This window comes from Palaemon carinicauda, chromosome 3 (genome assembly GCF_036898095.1).
Source record: "Palaemon carinicauda isolate YSFRI2023 chromosome 3, ASM3689809v2, whole genome shotgun sequence".
Taxonomy (NCBI): domain Eukaryota; kingdom Metazoa; phylum Arthropoda; class Malacostraca; order Decapoda; family Palaemonidae; genus Palaemon; species Palaemon carinicauda.
This window is the reverse complement of record NC_090727.1, coordinates 38,263,774-38,287,141: the sequence shown is the minus strand read 5'-3', so window position 1 is coordinate 38,287,141 and position 23,368 is coordinate 38,263,774. Positions and strand designations below refer to the sequence as shown.

At 41.2% G+C, this 23,368-nt stretch overlaps 1 long non-coding RNA gene across 2 annotated transcripts in view; it reads right to left on the bottom strand.

The window, feature by feature from the left end:
• Positions 1–1,143: 1,143 nt before the first annotated feature.
• Positions 1,144–23,368, bottom strand: part of LOC137638247 (uncharacterized) — a 22,408-nt gene continuing 183 nt past the window's right edge. The window contains exons 1-3 of one of the 2 annotated variants that reach the window (XR_011043951.1): positions 18,234–18,419; positions 9,622–9,741; positions 1,144–3,073 (exon numbers count right to left, since the gene is read on the bottom strand). This is a non-coding gene — a long non-coding RNA (uncharacterized lncRNA). Of the gene's footprint in view, positions 3,074–9,621; positions 9,742–18,233; positions 18,420–23,368 lie in introns of those variants that run through there. The other variant, XR_011043950.1, reaches the window with a different exon arrangement.

The window sequence follows — 23,368 nt, the reverse complement described above, 5'->3', positions numbered from 1 at the left end:
AAATTGTAAATGACAAAACAGAGTATCTAATTACATAACAAAACAACTGGTTTTAAGCTTTGATACCTGCTTTGCTGGCTAATTGTGAAAAATAAAAATCAATAATTACCAATGCTCAGTTCACATCCTATCTATGAAGTTACTTCACTCAGTTTGGAAAAATCCATTCTACCTAAAAGGCCATTTTTCATCAATTTAAAAGATAAAATTTATCCATCTATTACAATTGAAAATTTCTACCAGACTAGTACTCCCCAAATCTTCTTAAATAGTATTTTAAAAGTACTAACTTTCCAAATACTCCTCCATAACGCTACGGTGAGAGGAATCTTGCAGGCATTCACAAAATTGTTATAACCCCAGTTTTTCTTCGTTGAACATCCCTTTAAGTAACTGTCCTAAATGATGCATCACAACCTGACTATTTTTTCTCCTCCAAAGTACCACCTTACGTACAGTTAACCCCTTTCTGTATACCTTCAAATCTAGCCTACATCTCAAGAACCAGACGTGTCTGGGCATTCTCTCCATTAAATATTATCTTAACCCTCTATGTATAATTACTACTTTATGCCTTTCAGTATTAAATTTTTTAAGTTTTACATTAAAACACCTAAAATATCCACATTAAGAACATTTCCATGAATGCAGTTTTAAAACTCCTTCACTGATTTTCTTCTTCTTTTAAGACTATCATGATAAAACACTCGCTTCCCTGGAACCTAAATTACCATTCCTTTCATAAAAAAATTAATATGAATTTGCAAATTGCTCCAAATTACAGCCATTATTAACTATATCCTGTAGACTATATATTGTACACTAGAGTACGAGGCAGTAAATTTCATCTTTTGTATAAAAAACATGCAAAACTTAAAACCAGTACACGAGATATTTTATCCTTTGAATAGCAATTTTGTCATTATGATGTTATGAAACAGATCGTTCACCGGACTCAGAAATAAGAAATGGGATCTGCTACTGCAAACAAGCATTTGGAATGTTATACGTGATCAAAATAAATACAACATTGAGATTTTAACTAAAACTATCAAAACATTTGATACGATGTTTTGAGACATTTTTTTAATGTGAATATAACCTTAATTCCATGAGAGAGAGAGAGAGAGAGAGAGAGAGAGAGAGAGAGAGAGAGAGAGAGAGAGAGAGAGAGAGAGAGAGAGAGAGAGAGAGAGAGAGAGAGAGAGAGAGAGAGAGAGAGAGAGATATTGTATTAGCCTTCTTACATACAGTAATACTATTTAAGAACTTAAATACAGCGATTCACTTGACATTTACTCACTATCATTCTATTCTATGGCTTTTCTTTGCTTCTTGTTACACAAGATAAATGGATTAGTTGCTCGCACAATATGTAAACTTATTTGATAAATATGAAACAAAATCTTTAAAAAGCATACTTGGTTCTCACTAACTGAAATTTAGGATAAATAATTCTAGTACTTTGGCTTTAAAATGTCCAGTTAAGCAGAATATGTCATTATTACAAGGGGGACAAAAATATGACTTCTATTTTGAAACATATAAGCCAAAATCATCTATTATTACTTTTTTCAATCTCTAGTGTTGATTGCTAGAAAATAAGCTATTCTTCTATCCAAAATAAAACAGTGACAGAACAACAGTGGAAAGATGTGGTTCATTAGAGCGCCAGATTTTTTTTTTTTTTTTAATGGCAAATCTGCTTATACCTATTAGGAGATCATAAGCCTATATTTGAAATTATGCAAGAAAATTCAGTGACGGTTGCTAATAACGAGATGACAATCTCAAAAGACAAGATATAAGATCGCATATACTATAGACAAATGAAATGATACACAGTTAGAATAATTAGTCTCAGGTTATATTCACATCCAATTAATGTACTTTAATATACAGATTGTAGAATTAATTTTAATTTAATGCTAGAAAAGATTAACGTTAATTCCCCTTCAGTTCCACGTTTAGATAACTTGTTTACAGTACTTTACTGTACACAATTCTAAAATGATATGTTTAAAGGTCCAAAGGAAATTGATATATGATTTAAAATCTAGTTAATGGAAACTGAAAGCATGGGCAGCAAATTTCAAAGTAAATTGTCCTTTCTCATTTACGTTTTCTGGCCTAAATTATTCGCTAATGTTAAATTTACTCATTAAAAAAAACATTTACAATACATAGAAAAAAATACCTTTGACATTACCTATAATAATTCCTGCTAATTTAGGAGGTAATAGGAATCCATTATCATTCAGTATTTATCGTATTCGAAAATTAGTTTACAGCTAACTAAATGAATGATTATGCCTGTTTATCAAATAACAATTAGAAAAGTGAAATCTGAATTTATATCAGTCAAAAAAGCTCAAAACGTTGATTTGTGCCTAATTTTCAAGATAAGATTTTGGATGGTTAGAATTTACTTGAAAATTTTTTTTATTTTTTTAATATGAATTAAATTAGAAATAAAATTAAAAACTAATTAAATTACCTTTATATGAACTGACTGTAAACACTAATGGCAAATAAAATACTTATTACTAGACTGAATACAAGTTAATATCTTTAATAATGAAATTCACGACTTAAAACAGAAAAAACAACACTCCGATAAGCTTAGAATTAATTTGGTAATATCATCATTGCAAAAATTAATCTCCTTTTTACTGTAACGTCACTCCTTTCTATCTTCAGTTAGTCATTGTTAACAAACTTTAAGGGATATAAATGGAGTGACTAAGATAACACAACCTCCCAAAATCTGGTCAATTGTACATTTCAAGATATTTGTAATACTGTAATGGTATTTCTCATAAGTGTCTTTTTATAGAGAGATTTGATAACAGACTGATCCCTTCTGATGAGACTATTTGGTGTTCCTTTTGAAATCAGAAGTTAATAAAATTGATATCTTGTCTTCATTGGAAACTTTCTGAATTTTTTTTCTGCAGTAATTCCGAGATTATCCGCTGTCATGATCATCCTTAGTGTACAGTATATTTGCAGTTTAATTTTCTATTTGAAGCAGTAGGCTAGAATAATTTCCTTCTCTTCTGGCAATTATAGTCTGAAAAATAAATAAAAGATGTTAATTGTACAGAAATATCAGTCTTACTCATTGAATATGTTAATATGCACTTCAATATCGATATTACTGTTTTTAGTGAAATATTCTGCATGATAAATTACAGTACAAAGAATACAAAATATTCTGATGTATTAAAACTTATTACTGAAAATAATGCCAAACTACACATGTCCATGACATTTAAATCAAATTTTTCATCCAAAAGTATATCTTGAAAAGTGGAAAAGCATTACCTCCTAAATCCTATTTCACTACAATAATCTAATGATTAGCCTCAGGTAATCCAATGACAAACAGGAGCTTCAGTAATCCTTCGGTTAATCCCTGCAATTCTATTCAAGGGATACTCAATAAACCACAGTTCTCTGAATAAAGAATTCTACCCTACACCACAATGGATACCAGGTCACACATAAGCCTAGTCATAGAAAAAAATCATAGAACAATATATAAATTCTGAGTAAAAATAGATTTATTGACACACTAATAGTGTCAGGTGTAGAAGATTTTTTAGTATACAAGAGTATTGTAATGTGCAAAGCAGTAATAAACTTGGTGTTCTCACTCTCCTAAAAAGACGACATGCAAGTTTCTAAAGTTAAGTTTATAATTTTCGTAATTGAAATGACATATTAAATTTGTATTGCATATTGTATTGATCCTCCATAAACTAACTCGAAGCATCCTACCACAATCATTAATTAATCTTAGTGGTTTTTACAGGTTAGCCTTCAATTAATGAACCAGCTTATTCTACCCAATTTCACCATCTTGCTTACCCTGCCTTAGAACATGGAAAAACTTATCACTAAACTAGTCTTAATTAGTTCATTTATGAGCTTATTCAACATAATTCTTTTTTTTACTTACTGGCAGGGCCCCATTATCCATAACGCTGACTACCTAGAGCAGGGGCCCCATGGAATGCAAGTTTGTTTTTAGGGTTGAATGTGAAAACTGAATATTTACTACAGTTGTAATACTTTCTCAATAAATTTTATGAAGAGCGTGAAATATACCGGAGTGAGGTGGGCGCTATGGGATGTCAAGGGGCCCATAGAAGCTTGAATCCTAGGGGACCTGCTTACTAGGCATACTTCACCCATGGACTAACTTATCCAACAAAAACTGACCACCAGATTTTACAAGATTCGCGTCCTCAACATTATTAAATTTAGAACAGCATTATATATGTTTTGCCTATGATTACCAATGCTACCTTAAATCAAGGTAAAATAGATCAAAGCTTAACCATTAATTATATAATCCTGCCTTTATCTACTATTAGCTGCCCTATGCTGCTTTGTCCCCTAACCTACCTATTATTGTCCAATGGAAATACTAATCTTGTTTTACTTCAGCTAACAGTTATTATTGTTCAGAATATTACAGTGTGTTTATTTCACCAAATCTTTAACAGAGAGTCGGTATGGCACTCACAATTGGAAGCTCCTAAATTTTAGTGCGCCTTTGTATGAATCTAAACCTCAGGGCTATATACTTTACCTTATGATTTATTAACAAACAATGGTTTGGGTTATGCCACCTACCCAATAACCCTAAGAATTAATAAGAATAATCATCATAAGATCAGGACTTAGTCTTGTTCTGTATTCCACTTGGTAAATGGGCAGTTTATCTTTCACAGATTTGTGTACTGATATCAGGATTATAAAGTAAATTCTTTTATAACCCCATCCGTAATACAGAGCATTTAATGAAAGATATGATGGTGCATGGGTATACAGCCATACTAAATAAATAATAAATTACCTAGAGCATCTAAAGTTATTAAAGACACAAGTTAAAATATCAAGGGGAAAATGTGCAGTCTAAGAAAACCTTAAAAAGCAAGATCTAGAATTTACTTATTGAAGTGTACATAATTATTAACTGATCGGGGAGACTGCAACTTATCGCAGAGCTAGATAGCTCTCTTTAAAATTTGAATTTTTCACTAACAGAGATTCTGCTATTGGAGACCTTACTCGTAGGAGTCTACCGCATGAGGATCCACCCCTCCAAATACATAAACACTAGTAATAGGTGTAACAATCCCTAATTCAGGTTTCTATGCACTTCATAGGTTTCTATGCACTTCATATAGGTGCTTGCTATGTTTCGTTTTATAAGAGAGAATTACTGGCAATCATAGGGGGGTAGGTACAACACACTCTCCCATGGGGAGAGAAATTGTAGTCACACAAATTTTAATCCTATCGGTAAAAATTACTGGATTTCTAAAACTTCTTTGTTGTTCTCCTGAAATTGCAGCCAGGGCTCGACCAAAGAAGAGGTAGAGGAGGAAATGATCTGAAGTTTGCGTTCACAGGGTCGCAAAGACCGATGAAGCAGCTCACTGGGAAAGACAGGAAAGAGGCAGAAACCTGGTTATGTCCCTAGCATCTTACTAATATCATGAAGACATGGAACGAAAGGGGATGGGTGGCATCCTTTATGATCCCAAATGGCAATAACTTCTTTCAATGAATGTACATCATAGCCTAAGAGTTGACCTTTCCTGAGGATTCGTTATCCTTGTCGTCAAACAGCCATACTAATGAGGGAGTCAGCAAACAGTAATGCTGTACAACAAGAACAAGGAGGAGTCAGTAGGATGGCCACACAGCTGTCCCAAAGCTACCGTTATAAGATACAAATGAAAAACCGTCATCTTCATTAAAATACCTTGCACACGAAGAATGAATGAATGAATATGAAGTTTTCTGGCATCCTGACATCAAAAGTCATTGACGCCAATATCGTTTATAATAATACATACATATACCAAGGCACTTCCCCTCCATTTTGGGTGGTAGCCGACATCAAACAAATGAAACATTAAAGGGGACGTCTCCTCTCTACGTTCCTCCCAGCCTGACAAGGGACTCAACCGAGTTCAGCTGGTACTGCTAGGGTGGCACAGCCCACCCTCCCACATTATCCACAACAGATGAAGCTTCATAATGCTGAATCCCCTACTGCTGCTACCTCCGTGGTCATCCAAGGCACCGGAGGAAGCAGCAGGGCCTACCGGAACTGTGTCACAATCGCTCGCCATTCATTCCTATTTCTAGCACGTTCTCTTGCCCCTCTCACATCTATCCTCCTATCACCCAGAGCTTCCTTCACTCTATCCATCCATCCAAACCTTGGCCTTCCTCTTGTACTTCTCCCATCTACTCCTGCATTCATCACCACCTTTAGCAGACAGCCTTTTTCCATTCTCTCAACATGGCCAAACCACCTCAACACATTCATATCCACTCTAGCTGCTAACTCATTTCTAACACCCTTTCTCACCCTCACTACTTCGTTCCTAACCCTATCTACTCGAGATACACCAGCCATACTCCTTAGACACTTCTTCTCAAACACATTCAATTTCTGTCTCTCCGTCACTTTCATTCCCCACAACTCTGATCCATACTTCACAGTTGGTACAATCACTTTCTCATACAGAACTCTTTACATTCGTGCCCAACCCACTATTTTTCACTACTCCCTTAACTGCCCCCAACACTTTGCATCCTTCATTCACTCTCTGATGTACATCTGCTTCCACTCCTACATTTGCTGCAACAACAGACACCTAGTACTTAAACTGATCCACCTCCTCAAGTAACTCTCCATTCAATATAACATTCAACCTCGCACCACCTTCCCTTCTCGTACATGTCATAACCTTACTCTTACCCACATTAACTCTCAACTTCCTTCTCTCACACACCCTTCCAAATTCTCTTAACTAATCGGCCAAGATTCTCTTCCACGTCTGCAACCAGTACATTATCATCCGTAAACAACAACTTATTTACCTCCCATTCATGGTCATTCTCGTCTACCCGTGTCAATCCTCGTTCAAGCACTCGAGCATTCTCCTCTCTCACCACTCCATCAACATACAAGTTAAACAACCACGGTGACATAACACATCCCTGTATCAGTCCCACCCTCACCGGAAACCAATCGCTCACTTCATTTCCCATCCTAACAAATGCTTTACTACCTTTGTAGAAACTTCTCACTGCTTGCAACAACCTTCCACCAACTCCATATAACTTCATCACATTCCACATTGCTTCCCTATCAACTCAATCATACGCTTTCTCCAGATCTATAAACGCAACAATAATAATGAAAAAGGAAAATATTCAATTAAATCAATAAAAACAAATATGTTATTAACGTTAAATACCATTTAGAAGACTTGCTTCTAAAATAAATCTAAAAATGCTGCTAGCATTGTACGATACATCATGTCCAAGGATTTTGGAAAGGATGAACCTGCCATCCTCACCTCAAGCCTTAAACAAATACCCAATTCTTTCGCTACTAGAAGTTGGGAATTCAGTCAACAAATGCCTCACTGTCACAGGTATCAAACAGTTGTCACAATATGGTTAGTGCTGGCCAGCCAGAAAAAAACGTGTGTCACCCGAGTGTGACCAATGCAGAGATGACAAAGAGTAGTCTGCCACTTTCGGGGCATCCTATTATACCTCCAAGGGGATATAACATACTTATTTCTCTCCTCTTATTTTCAATTAAACTATTATTATTATTACTATTATTACTAGCCAAGCTACAACCCCAGTTGGAAAAGCAAGATACTATAAGCCCAAGGGCTCCAATAGGGAAAAATAGCCCAGTGAGGAAAAGAAATAAGGAAATAAATAAATGATGGGAACAAACTAACAATAAATCATTCTAAAAACAGTAACATCAAAATAGATATGTCATTATATAAACTATTAACAACGTCAAAAATAGATATATCATATACTGTATAAACTATAAAAAGACTCTCAGCCTGGTCAACATAAAAACATTTGCTCCAACTTTGAACTTTTGAAGTTCTACTGATTTAACTACCCAATTAGGGAGATCATTCCACAACTTGGTAACAGCTGGAATAAAACTTCAAGAACACTGTGTAGTATTGAGCCTCATGATGGAGAAGGCCTGGCTATTAGAATTAACTGCCTGCCTAGAATTACGAACAGGATAGTATTGTCCAGGGAGATCTGAATGTAAAGGATGGTCAGAGTTATGAAAAATCTTATGCAACATGCATAATGAACTAATTGAACGACGGTGCCAAAGATTAATATCTAGACCAGGAATAAAAAATTTAATAGACCGTAAGTTTCTGTCCAACAAATTAAGATGAGAATCAGCAGCTGAAAACCAGACAGGAGAACAATACTCAAAACTAGGTAGAATGAAAGAATTAAAACCCTTCTTCAGAATAGATTGATCACCGAAAATCTTAAAAGACTTTCTCAATAAGCCAATTTTTTGTGCAATTGAAGAAGACACAGACCTTATGTGTTTCTCAAAAGTAAATTTACTGTCGAGAATCACACCTGAAATGTAATCAAATTATAAATAAAATTCTTAATTGTGGGTAAAAAATCATTACAGGGTATGAAATATCTTCTAGGTAGCAACTCGGCTGCAGCATTCTTTTCCAATGAATCGGCCTCCTCTTTTCCACACACACCTACATGTGCTGGAACCCTACAAAATTGAGCTGTTATACCTCTCAGCCCACATGTAAAATGCCATTCTAAAATCTTTAAAACTAAAAGGTTACTGGAATTAAAAACTTCTAAAGCTTGAAGGACACTCCTTGCATCAATAAAAATGGTAAAATTACCACCTTACTTCAATTCTATTTCCTCAGCAGCGGTTAGTATGCCATAAAGTTCGGCAGTAAATATGGAAGATATTAGAGGAGGTGCACCTTTTCAGTTAAAAGAACTACTATAAACTCTAAATCCAACGCGAGCATCAGTACACAGTATATAAAAGTCGATTCCTTATGTTCTTCCACATGTTCCATAAAGAGACACCTAGCTTCCAATTCAGTCATGTTATTTATTATACCAATAAAATATCTACATAAAGATATCTCTGGTAATTTCTGAGCATATGTTTGTATAACCTGATGATTGAAGTGGCTTCTCGGTGGGCTGGCAAGTGGACGGAGTTCCACTGCCACACTTCAGTAACGATTACACCTTATATATTTTGACAGCCGAGTTCCAGCCTGGCTGAAATTACTTTTATCAAAGAACGATGGTTTGTATTAGTGTAGAAACAAACATTGGAAATTCAACACTTTCATAATAAAATTTCAACCAAATCTCACCGTAATTCATTAGCAATTCTATACTACTAATACCTTCTAACAAGAGCACTTAACACATTTGACACTCTCATTTGATAAAATATAGAATTCGTCCAACTTACAATCGTCGATGCAATACAAAAAGGCAATCTTATTGTAACCTACTGCAACGTTAATTCTACATAGAATGACTAATTACAAATAAAATTATTTAAATCCTACTCAATCCATATATTTAATTGTCCCAATGCAACCTATTAACAATCATAATCATCATAATTCATAAAATGGCTAACCCAATTAACATTTACTTAAAAGTCAATCTACTAACAAGTCGACATTTTTATAATGCTATTAAAATGTTATACACTATGCTCTTTATTAACCTTACTTTTATAATTCCAGTTACTGCTATTCATTGGTTGTTACAGACTCTAATCCCTCACTGAAGAACAGGAAAATAATAGACCTCCCATTTTCAGTCTCCCATATCTCACTGCTCAATATGAACCTGAAATAAAAGAAAAACTCTGAAATTTTTTTTAAAATCTAGCCAACCATTTTGTAAAATCATTTAATGAAACCGAGCATGACTTTCTTGCTTTTATAATTATCTAAAATAACCTTTCAAGAGATGTTACCCATTCCCTGGTAGGCTTTTAATGGATTAACTTATCTATAAAAATGACAAATTCGTAGATAATTTGTATTTTTCCCAACTATACAAACCTTAGCTATTTAAAGTGGGTAATTACTTTCGCGTAGCTGAAAGGACGAGCCATAAAATTCTAATGAGGGATTATTACCTCACCGCTAGCTAGCGGGGGTAGGGAGTGTAGTTAGCTACCCTCTCCCTTCACACACCTGTGTTGTAGCTCCACTTTTGCTTATAGGTAGGACTTCAAGGGGGACAGGGCTGGCGGGCAAGTTTGATTAAATAGCTAAGGTTTGTATAGTTAGGAAAAATACAAATTATCTACGAATGTCATTTGTTCTGTAACTGGAATACAAACCACGCTATTTAAAGTGGGTGACTTAACCCTACGTAAGTTGCGTGTGAAGGAAAAAAGTGAGACTCGTCCTAGGAAGTTGACCTGAAGTTCTTTAAATGGATACTTAAGGCTAGGACTCTCCCAATACCACCTCGTCAGGGTATGGGGCCGCGACAGTATTAACTTAATACTAGGAACCCAAGGGAACATGGTTTACCTGCAGAAGTTTGAGGTCAGCTGTGCAGGAACTCAGGATGCTGCTTTCCCCAAGAAAAGGGAGGATGAAGAAAAAAATAAGGGCCAGGCATACCTTTTCATTCATGCAAACTAAAACCAGGTAACAATGCCCTCAACACTCTGCTACTTGTCCATTAAGGAGCCTGAGGTTTAAACCAGCTGTTGTGCAGCCACCACAGGACCGATAGAGAATGTATCGAGCCTCCTGTGGGTCACGTCTTGCAGGTATTGGGCTGTGAAGGTCGTTTGATGCTTCCACACCCCTGCGTCACTGAAAAGTTTTCTTGAAGGCCAGGGAGGTAGCTACTCCCCTAACATCATGAGCTCTAGGGCGACGTGACGGAGGAGGGTTAGGATTCAGGGACAGATGGATGGCCTTTCGAATCCATGCTGAGATGGTGTTCTTGGTAACCCTGCTCTTCGATCTCCCAGTGCTGACAAACAAAGCCCGCACTTGGGGACGAACTGCAGCTGTTATCTTCAGGTATAGCCTCAGACTCCTTACTGGGTACAGTAGGAGATGGTCTGGGTCATCTGTTATGGAACGAAGACTCGAAATCCGGAAGAAGTCGAAGCGAGAGTTCGGCACTCCCGGATTCTGAGTCTTAGCAATAAACTCAGGGACGAAGCTGAACATTACCTCCCCCCCCCATCCCCTTGAATGGACGATGTCATACGAGAGACCATGAAGTTCGGTAACTCATTTGGCTGACGCAAAGCTAGTCGGAACACCGCCTTCCAAGTTGGGTGGCAATCTGAAGCCTGGTGTAATCGTTCATAGGGAGGTATCTTAAGAGGCCTGAGGACTTGAACCATGTTCCATGGAGGGGGTCTCAATTCCGACTGAGGACAGGTAAGTTCATAACTTCGTATGAGTAGGGAAAGTTCTAGCGAAGAAGAAATGTCCACTCCTTTGAGCCTGAAGGCTAGACTTAAGGCTGAGCGATAGCCTTTCACTGCCGAGACTGAAAGGCGCATTTCTTCTTGCAAATACACGAAGAACTCCGCTATTGCTGGAATAGTGGCATCGAGTGGAGATACCCCTTCCACGACACCAACCACAGAAAACTCTCCACTTCGCCTGGTAGACTCCTGCGGATGACTTTCACAGGTATCCAGACATCCTTTCTGCAACTTCTTGCGAAAATCCTCTCTCTGCAAGGAGATGCTGGATAGTCTCCAGGCGTGAAGCCGAAGCAAAGCTACGGCTTTGTGAAAATGTTGGCGTGTGGTTGTTTGAGTAGCTCGTGTCGTGAAGGGAGTTCTCTCGGAGACTCCGTAAGAAGTTGTTGAAGGTCCGGGAACCATTCCGCGTGATGCCACAGCAGAGCTATGAGAGTCAGCGAGAGGTTGACCGATAGTCTGGTCTTGTTGAGTACCCTCCTCATCAGACAGAACAGGGGAAAGGCGTATACGTCGATGTTGTCCCACCGTTGTTGGAAAGCATCTTGTCAGAGAGCCTTGGGGTCCGGGACTGGGGAACAGTACAGCGACAGTTTGAAGTTCAGCGCTGTCAAGAACAGATCCATAATCGGGGAACCCCACAAAGTCAGGACTTTGTTGGCTACTTGACGATCCAAAGACCACTCGGTACTCACTATCTGAGACGCTCTGCTAAGACTGTCAGCGAGCACATTCCTCTTGACCGGAATGAAGCGAGTCAAAAGTGGAATCGAGTGGACTTCGGTCCATCTCAGTATCTCTACTGCGAGATGGGATAGCTGTTCTGAAAAGGTACCTCCCGCTTGTTGATGCAAGCCATTACTGTGGTGTTGTCGCTCATCACCACCACAGAGTGACCCGCCAGGTGCTGTTGGAACTGTTGAAGGGCCAGAAAAATAGCCTTCATTTCTAGCAGATTTATATGGAGACACTTTTCTGATTCTGACCACAGGCCTGAGGTCCTGTGGTTCAGAACGTGGGCCCCCACCCTTTCTTTGAGGCGTCCGAAAACAGCATCAAATCCGGGGAAAGGACGAGAAGATCCACTCCCTTTCGTAGGTTCTCGTCTGACACCCACCACTGAAGGTCCGTCTGTTCCGCGAGACCCATAGGGATCAAGACGTCCGGGGAATCGTGTCCTTGACTCCACCGGGACTTGAGTCGCCACTGGAGAGATCTCATTCTGAGGCGACCATTGGGAGCTAGACGGACCAAGGATGAGAGATTGCCAAGGAGACGTAACCATGATTAGGCTGGGAGTTCGTCTCGTCTGAGGAAAGGACTTGCGACCTTCCTCAGCCTTGCTATGCTATCCTGTCGTCTGATGGGAAGGCTCTGTGGAGATTGGTGTCCAATATCATGCCTAGATATACCAGTCTTTGGGAAGGAAGCAGAGAAGACTTCTCGAGATTTACCATGATCCCTAGATATTGGCAAATTCCAAAAAGTTTGTCTCAGTGTCGAAGAAGGGTTGACTCCGAGTCAGCTAAGATCAGCCAGTTGTCCAGATAACGGAGGAGACGGATGCCGATCTTGTGTGCCCACGAAGATATTAGGGTGAACACACTGGTGAAAACCTGAGGTGCTGTGGAGAGACTGAAGCACAGCACCTTGAACTGGTAGATCTTGTTGTCTAGGCTGAATCTTAAGTACTTCCTTGAAGACGGATGGATTGGGATCTGGAAGTACGCATCCTTCAGATCTAGTGTGCACATGAAGTCTCGCTGCGAGTCTGACCGTGTCTGCCGTCTCCATGCTGAACGGGGTATGCTTGACAAACCTGTTCAGAGCCGAGAGGTCGATGACTGGTCTCCAGCCTCCAGACGCCTTCTTTACAAGAAAGAGTCGACTGTAGAAGCCTGGGGACCCGTTGACGACCTCTTGGAGAGCGTCCTTCCTCAACATGGTCTTGACTTCTGCCCAAAGGGCTTGCCCTCTTGCTGATCTCATGGCAAGAGAGCTCAACGACACTGGATTCGCTGTCAGGGGAGGAAGATATGTTATGAACGGGACGCGATATCCTTGGCTGATCCCGGAGATCGTCCAGGAATCGGTCCCTAGTTGCTGCCACCTGTTCGCGCAACTTTGGAAGCATCCCCCCATTGGTGGACATGCGGGGGGACTGCCAATCTTAGTGTTTGCGGCTTTGGCCACTCCCCCTATGATTCTTGCCTCCCCTGGAGGACTTCTTGCCTCTCTTGTCCTTGACCTGAAAGGGCTGTTTGGACACCACCGCCTTTGCTGCTATTCCCAGTTTTGTCGTCTTTGCAGGGCGAGGTTGTTGAGGTGCTGGAGGCTTATAGGGCTTTGATGTTAAAGCCCTCTGCAGGAGGGAGTCCTGGTTGGACTTCCTCCACCTCTCAGCCACCTGCTCTACATCTTTCGGCTCAAACAGACTACTCCCCAAAAGGGAGGAATGTCTTAGCTTACTGACCTCGGTGTTGGGGACCTTCGAGTTGAATCTTTCAGACACCGTATCACGGCATTTCCGGATAGTGTTAGCCCACAAGTTCGAGACTTGGTGGGCCAGAAACTTGATGGTACGAGTGCCTGAAAGAAGAAGGGTCTCCAAGGCCTTCCTGGTACTCTCCTTAGATAAGTCTTCGGATCGTATCAGGATGCCAAGAGATGCCAGCCAGATATCCAGCCACGAAGTGGCCTGCATGGCACACTTCGCTACCTTCTCCTGGCAGAGAATCTCCGAGGCAGAGAATCTCCGAGGCCAAGAACGACACTGGCCGGTTGGAGTCTCTCTCGAGAGGGACTCCCCTGGAGAGCTCTTCAACCAAGTGGTGGAGGGGAAGAGCTAAACAGGACTCCTCGATGATTTCAAAGTACCTCCTTTGATGGACACGAGGAAGTGGGAGGAGTTTGTTTCCGGCGCTGGAACGGCTAGGGGAGGCTAGCTAGGAGAGCTGGCTCTCGACCTTATCTCTGGCACTCTTGACCCCCTGGGACCAGGAAAAAACTGCGCTGGTTTTAGGGGGCTTTTGAGTACCAAACACTCGGTCCAGAACCGTGTTCTTGCCCTCTCGAGGAGGAATCTCCGGATCCAAAAATCCATTAAGGTTCCTCATCAGAGCCAAAACTTGCCAAAAGGCATGCTCCGACTCCTGCGGCTCTCCTCCTGATGGACTAGCAGCAAGGTCTCCAGTCCCCAAAGGCTCTTCTTGGGGGGACTCGTGGAACGTTCTCCGCGGGCTTAGCTGGTTCTGGTCTGATCCTCGAAGATGATTTCGGGACCCTCTTGGAGTACTTCGACACCCTCCTGGGAGGGATGTAGGATTCCAACAAGGATGGTAGGGGGCTCTTCTCCGCCTCCACCCGAGGAGACTTCTTGGCGCGAGGTGGGGTTTCTCCCATTGGTGCGATGGGAGAACGCCTCACCTCATGAAAATCCCGAGGACGGAAAACTCTCGTCCATGAGTGATGGAGAGAAAGTCTGGGGAGGGGAGGGAGCCTTCCTCGACGGCTTCCGAGGAACCAGTTTTTCCCTTGGAGAAGTAACTATGTCGTCCACTCCACTCCTCCTCTTCAGGGGGCCGAGATAGCCGCTGATTTGAGGCCTAGTTCAGAGAAAGCGTGCTTGAAAGCCTGCGCAACCGCTCTGATCAAGGGCCCAAACCAGGGCAGCCGACTGACGGCAGCGCTATCAGAGACACCCTCTGGAGGGAAGGGGATCGTAAGATCCCCAGTGGAAACTACAACTGGGTGTGCCTGAAAAGAAGCTGCAGAAAAGATCCTGGACCTGTCCGGAGATTTTCCTCCCTCCGTTGGGCTGTCCTGCGCCTACGGGGGGGGAACGAGATGAAGATGACTTGACGCGTACTGCCGGATCCTGTGTGGGCACGCACTGTGGTTCGCACTGGGCATCGTACTAGGAATCGCGCTCGCGCGACAGGCCATTGCCTAGCTTATGGGGCGATTGGTCGCACGTGGGAGCGGGCGAGCGGTGGCGCGTAGGCGAGGGGGCGCAGAGTTCGCGTGTTGGCGCGTGGGCGAACGATGGTGCGCAGGAGAAGGAGCTCGTGGGCGCGCAGGAGAAGGAGCTCGTGGGCGGGCAGGAGAAGGAGCTCGTGGGTGCGCAGGCGACAGGGCGCATGGGGGCGTAGATGTCAGGGCGGGTGGGCACATAGGTGACGGGGCGCGTGGGCGCGCGTTCCGGAGACCTCGGAAGGAGTACAGCCACAGGTTGAAGAAGGACCCGTAAGGGCGAAGCCGTAGGGCGCGTGCGTGTAGGGGGAATATCCCTAGCACGCGGGCGAGCAGAAGGGCGCTCGTCAGAAACCGAAGTTCTGGCAGTGGGCGAGTGATGGAGACTGCAGGCGATGGTGCATAGGCAAGGGATGACGAGCAGGCGAGGTCTGATAGTGAGTCGGCTATCGTGGAGGAGAGCGCTGGCGAGCAGGGGAGGAAGAAGATTTCTCCTTGGAGCCCTGATCCGAAGATCGAGGGCGAACAGGCAAGCGTTAGCTAGCAGGAGAGCGCTGGCAAGCAGGAAGAGGAAGAAGATTTCTCCTTGGAGCCCTGATCCGAAGATCGAGGGCGAACAGGCGAGCAATGACGAGCAGGAGAGCGCTGGTGAGCAGGAGAGCGCTGGCGAGCAGGAGCGCTGACGAGCAGAAGATCGCAAACGAGCAAGAGATCGCTAACGAGCAAGAGATCGCTGACGAGCAAGAGATCGCTGACGAGCAGGAGACCGAGGTCGTCCACAGTGTGTATCAGGCGGAGGGCGAGCAGAGGTCCGTTGGCGAGCAGGAGATCGTGGGCGCATAGTCTCTGGAACTGCAGGGCAAACAGGAGATCGTGGGCGTGCAGGAGAGGGCTGGCGAGATGATGCAGCAACCGGTGAGCGCTCTTGCGCAGTAGTGCGCGAGCGCACAGGCAAACATTGGCTCACAGGGGAAACCTGGCGCTTAAGGGACTTACACACAATGTGCGAAAGACCCTTTTGCCCCGAAGGGACCGGTGCTCGTTTGAAAACGGGATGTGTGGGCGCCTACAGCGCGTCAGCAGCCAGGAAAGGTGAAGGCAGGTCAGCAGGTCTGGCAAGCGTAGGAGATCGCGAACGATCTACAGAGAGGTCCAAGTCCAAGGAAGTAGCAGGAACGGTAGCTGAAGGATGAGGTTCCTCTACGGGGGACTCTGAGGATGAAGATCCGAAGAGGCGCCTCCTAACACCTTTGTGAGGAGAAGGAAGACCTTGGCGACAAAGAGCAAGGCGAGCCTTACGCCGGATGCGTCCTCTGGGAGCAGCAGGCAAACCATCGGCAGTCCTCCGAAGAAGAGTCTCTGTCAGTGAAGTCCCCGGGGGGGGGGGGGGAAATCACTCTCATTGGAAGCGTCTGCTTCGACAATAGACAGAGGGTCAACCTCTGCTACCGCCGGTGACTGTTTGACAGCTACTCCCAACCTGATCATGTCAAACTGGGCTTCCTTGGAGGGCGAACCCTGAAGCCCTAAGGAGGCCCAAAGCTGCAAAAGATCATTATTAACAGGAGAAATAATTAAATCCTCCCCCGGGGGAGGAGGAGGAGCTGCCTTGCTATGGGAGGCAACTCCCTCTCCCAAACCCCAAGATCGGTCAACAACAGTATGGCCTACGCTACCACTAGACTTTCTCTCACGAGAGGCCGACCGAGTGGGAGCTTCAGAGGAGGTTTGGGCTACGGAAGCATAGTCCTTAGTATTTTCCTTCTTCAAAGAAACCTTTGAAAGGGAAATGTCCCATCTGGACTACTTCTTCCGGCGCCAAGAAAACCTCTCCCACTGGGAGGTAGGCCATTCCCTACATTATCACTTTCACACCGCTGACCCCTACAATAAGGGCATAAGGTGTGAGGATCCGTGTCGATGGAAGACATGAAGGTTACAAGGGCAGTCAGGTAACCCAGGGCACTTCCGCATTGTAGAGGCCAACTTTACAACACTGAGTAAAAGAAAGAACAAGCAATGATTAATGGTTGTCAAAGAGGCGAGCGTGAAAGCAGACACGTCCTATCACCACCCGAGCCTAAGTAAAAGTGGAGCTACAACACAGCTAGCGGTGGGGTAATAATCCCTCGTTACAATTTTATGGCTCGTCCTTTCAGCTAAGCGAAAGTAATTACCCACTTTAAATAGCGTGGTTTGTATTTCAGTTATGGAACAAATCTAGTTTAAAACATATCCAAATTTACCCTTTGACATATTTTTCATTGAATAACAACAATGAATAATCATGTAACTCCTATTCTTAGTAGTCAAATATCCCACCATTAAGAATGGCACACTGATAAATAAAGCTCTTAGAGCTGAACGAGGGGATATCTCCATCTGTAAGGTACAGAAACTTAGATACGGGGCACTCAAGTACAGCCAAAAGAGAAGAGCCAGGCCACTTCGTGTCTCCGGGAACCTAATCAAAGAGCTATCAGATAAGGATCTCAATAGGATTGAGACCACCACTGAGTATTCCTCGGAATTTAGGAAGGTTTAAAAGGTAGACATACTCCAAATTTTCTGGAATGGAGTGAGTGTTTAGACCATTTCCTTTTTTCTGCCTGAATGGACTGGGTTGCTTAAACCATTTCATTTTTTTTCTGCCAGAATGGACTAGGTGCTTGGACCATTTCCTTTTTTTCTGCCTGAATGGACTGGGTGTTTTGATCAATTCCTACTTCCTGCCCTTATGGAGTGGGTGTTTGAACCATTCCCACCTCCTCCATGTCAGTAATATCTGAAATACTAGGTTCATGCCCTAGCTGATCCAATCTAAAGGAAACAGTCAAAAGGTTAGCTCTACTTCTTTCTTGAGGTGGAGAGTGGATTCCAAGGGAAGCAGATTTCTTACCTATATCAGCCCTGTCGCAATGGATCAGTGTGGGACTGGAAATTCATCAGAAACCTGTGTAACATCCATGGCTACCAAACCAGGATCTTTCTCTTTCAGAGCTCCAAGGGTACCCACAGTTGGATAAGCTCCATTACTCCCTTCTGGCAGAGGCAAGTGGCTTTCTAAAGGCAAGGACCTTCCTCCTATGGGTCAGCCTGAATGGGAGGCAGGGAAAATGTTTAAAATGTGGTGATACCATAAAGACAAGTGCATCATACCATATACAAATGACATATAAGCATAAATCCCACCAATACCTGCTAGAAAAATTCATAGCTCAAGTGTGCCATGGAAAACTGAGTGGGATGCATTACATCTAGTCATACCCACCTAACCTAGTCTAAGGTACTAGGTAGGCTAGTTGTCATTGATTGGAGACTTCACCCTTTGTAACTTTCCAGTTTCTTAATGATGCTATATCACTTACAAAACCTTAAAACGAGGTTATGTACATCACACTCAAATTAATTAATATTATGATTAGATTGCACTTCTGTCAAAGCATTTACTACAGACGTGACAGCTAGGAAGTAAATGATGAGGATCTTTATATATATTTTTCTAGCCAGAAGCACTTTCTACAAATACATAGGCATTAAAATTTCCGTATTTTCCCAGCCAACAAATTTTCATGAAAAACCGAAGGCATCGTTTTCTGATTACCACCACCCAACACAACTCCCAACAGTAATTGGGGAACCCCAGGTGGGAATCGAGGTTTTGGGTTGGATCAAATTAAATTAACAAATTACAGAAGATAGCAGTAGAAACCAATAAAATAATAATTCAACAGATAAAAATATATCTTCATGCAAAAATAAGAGGACTAATTGCCACAGCTATCACAAATACTATTTTCTTTCAAATAGACTTCTCAATCTTTAACATGGTCTGATTTTAAAAGGAACAAACATACAAGAACACCAGCTAACAAACTTCCCCACTTAACCTGACCTAAAAGACTCATCCTTACTCATTGGGGTGTGGACTTTACCGACTCACCCTTAGACAGCCATATTCTTAGCTTACACTGAGGTTCAGTCTGTAATCTCTTACATTAATAATCAGAGTCTGAGCAATCCAAATCAAGTTAAAACGGGTAATTGTTAAGTTCAAAATACCACTTATCAACAAAAGTATGATTCTAGTTGGGTCTGTCTAACTTTACTGACACTGCCATTATTGTTGATCTGTACGTAAAGAACACAGCTAGGAACATTTTGGACAGTTTTTAGAATATGTACAATAACCAATCAGGTAAACAGAACTGGACTTCCGAAATATCCAAGAATTGCTACATATTGTGCAGCCAAAAAATCATGTTGACACGAGAACAGGGAACAGATGGTATCAAATTATTGGAATCATGATATATGTCTACTATAGGTTCTGGAACTTTCAAAGACTTTGCCCAAAGACAATGAAATAAGCTCCCACTAGACATCCAAAAGACAAGATATTATGGAATTCAAGAAGAAACTTATCAACTATTTGAGCATATATACTAAGTTTTCCCTGCAATATAGGACCAGAAAGGCACCTCTTGAAAGTCAAAGCTTTAGAAATCTGAAACTTTCTTTGTTATTAGTTAATTATAGTAAAAGGGCTTCGTCTGCAGTATAATCACATCTTCCCCAATGAGTAACCATGACTGAACTAAGGCCTTTTCATTTGAGAAAAAAAAAAAAAAAAAAAAAAAAAAAAGCTGAAGCGCATTAACAAATTTCAAGAAAAGACAATCAAAAGTAGTGTTTCAAATAGATCTGACTCTGATTGGCCAATTCGAAGTAAAGATCTTAAACACAGGAAAGAAAAGCATTCTGAATGGTCACGTGTAAACCTATCGTGAACAAACTAATCATCAACCAAACATCCTGCCAAAATCTTATAGTCAATAGTAATGCATTTAGAGAAGGTATAGCATATCTATTAGGGCACCAAGCTCAGTGAGTGGCCCTACTGCGCATTTAGGTGAAAATTGTCACAGTGCACTACAGGGTGGAGTTATGTAAGCTGGGAACAAACATATGAACGTAACGAGACAAACCCTGTGGTGCCACTTTAGATAAATCACTTGAACAAATTCTCTACTCACTGTAATTTGATTAACCTTTTCTCTCCTATTATGTATTTGCATAAATAACGTATTGAGAAGTGTCTGGTTTTCACATGTTTTACCTGAGAAAAATATAAATTACAACAAAAGAGAACGCTGGGAGTCTAACAAGATCGAACCAACTAATAGGTCTTACACCCGTAATAGGCTCAATTATTTACCACCAATTTCTAATGCACGGAAACAACAGTTTCTCCACGTGTTGCTTTTTATGCAAGTTATTAATCTCTTGCCTCTTTACATTCAGAGCAAAATAGGCTCAAATAGTCAGCAATCTACACTTCTCATAACAAATGCAGCTTTTACAATATATATAACTTTTACAATATACAGTTACTAAGTATTATGTTGTGCAAGTTTTTTTAGTTGTGCCTTGGGTAAAGTTCTGACCAGCCAAGGTGTTTAATTAAATGTATTGCAGAACTTGACATAAAGTAAAATGCTGATTACTGTTTGAGTTATGTTTTGAACTAGTGTCGTGCAGTGGGTCAAGTTTGGATATTCATCCATACTTTGGTTTTATCTTCTGCATTGTACCGTATGTATTTCAAGTTGAGATATATCCTCAAATTGGTTCTATCTACAGCATTGTAAATAACTTTTGGCAGGGGTGGTGTCTTAGCCTAGCTAGGTAAGGATCTAGCATCCTAGGTTGGGTTAAGGTTAGTAAACATTCCTGTGTTAGGAAAGTCGATAATTCTTGTATAAACATAAAGGTCGTCCCCATTTTTGCTTCATGTAACAGAAGCATCATGTTATGTTTTGAAAGGGTTGCCTAAAATATGTTGGGACCATGATTTTTTTTTCTTTTGCAGTACTGGGTATAAAGAATTGCAGGGTAGGTTATACAAGTCAGGTCAGGCTGAACCCACCTAACCTTACTCAATTTGCATTTTTCTAGGTTTTACTCGGTGGGAGGAGTTCAGGTTAGCTAAGCCAGGACTTGGTGCCAATGATAGGGCAGCCCTATTGCTCTTGGTGTATTCATACACATTGTCTATTATTTTGCAATACTTCATAATGACCAAAAATTTTTCATGTGATTATGATGATATTTACGAAATTTTTCCTTTCTTAATAAGTGTATTGCATTCAACATGAGTTCAATCCTAATGTAAAATCCAGACTTCCCAACCGAGTCCTCCATAATCTGGGAGCTATGATGCATACGCTTATTGGCTGGTTTAGGCCGTGCTAAATGATATCATTCCTATTCAATTTCTTTTTATAAGGATCTAAGAGACTAAACAGACTGACTGTAGATTAAACCTACTCGTAGCAATTAGGTCTGCACAATCTTATTTGAAAAATAAATGGTAAAATTAGTTTCAAACTTTGATATCCGATAGGAAAATATATATAAATGAATATAGTTTTTCAGGATTTTGACCTTATAAGCCGTTCTACTGTTACATATGGCCACCATCCAGACGGACGAAGGTGGGAAGCTGGGACTTTGGGTGTGCGTAAACAGGAAAAAACACTATTTAACACTTTCAAATTTACAAAAGGCTACATAAATAACAAAACCACCTAACCTAACCCAGTAGTTCCAGGTTACAGACCTATCCCCCGAACCCCACTTCCCAGGTCACAGACCTAGCCGGGGGCAAGCCTCCCAGATCCCCCTTTTCTATTCACAAACCTTCCCAGGTCTAGGACCTAGCCGGGGCTTCCCAGGCCTAGGACCTAGCCGGGGCTTCCCAGGTCACAAACAACAAGTAAATCACCAAAAGATCCTTACATTATGTTAAAGTAAATCACAAATAAATCCTTACCAGAATCACACTTGGGACACAACACTTTTAGGTAGCACTGAATGTTCACACTCAAACCTATTTACCACTTCTGGAGTTCCATGGTAATGTCCATGAAACCGGCCAATAACGTCAAGATATGAAGAGTAACAACCATTGCACCTCTGTGCAACGGAATCCATAAGTCATCTGACAACGCACTGTTTTTAGGACATATAAATTCCAAAATTGTAATTACAGTAATTGGATATTCTTGAACCAAAACAACCAATCAGGTTTCAGCATTTTCACAGTAGACTTACCCATATATCATAACCAAAAACCAAAGGATGATCAGACATTTTTACCCACAATGCATTAATAAAAAAACAATATCATCAGTATAAAAACTAACATGACAGAGTTTAAGAACAATTCTTAACAGCAAATATTTTCGTAACCCTTAAATTGCAGATGATTTGAGTAGCTTTATCGTACGAATCTCAAAAATATTTTTTCAAGGAAGGAGATATATCTGAACTTGGTTAAATCTGTAATACCAAAAAAATTAGCATACTACAAATATTTGACCACCTACAGTTAAATTGGGTATCGGCAAGGAAAAAAAATTAGAGCCTTTGCATATCAGCAGCCCGTTCTAGCGAGCAAAATATATGGACACCAACTAACCTAAACTTAACCGTTCCCCTTGCCTAACCTACAAGGTCGTGTCCTTTCATACTCACCTATAATTTTACCCATTTCTAACAATTGAGCATATGGAAAAAAGGAAAATTGTTGATTAATATTATTCAACTACATTATTCAAGTTCAACTGATATGATCTAACTTAGAAGTCAAGAATGTAGAAATAGCCAGTGGATTTTCTTTTTTCACTTTTAGGAACCTTATAATTAACAGAGGTTTGGTCAAAATACTCCAGTATCCTTGCATTAATAATTTCAGTTTGGAATTAGAAATGGATATATAATTTCACTTGGAAAAAAAAGTGATAAATCCTTTAAATAGGTCTTGAAATTGTTTCAAAATCAATCAATCAATGATCATTATACACTAGACTTGCAACTGCCATTGCCAAAACGTCTTAGCCTATGACTGCCGGCTCAAAACAGAGGAGGCCTACCAACATTTCAACCTACAATCCATCAACTTTTTAATTGAAAATAACTCTGAAGACACTTTAATACACCTGAATCGTTTTATAAATTAACGGTACCAAC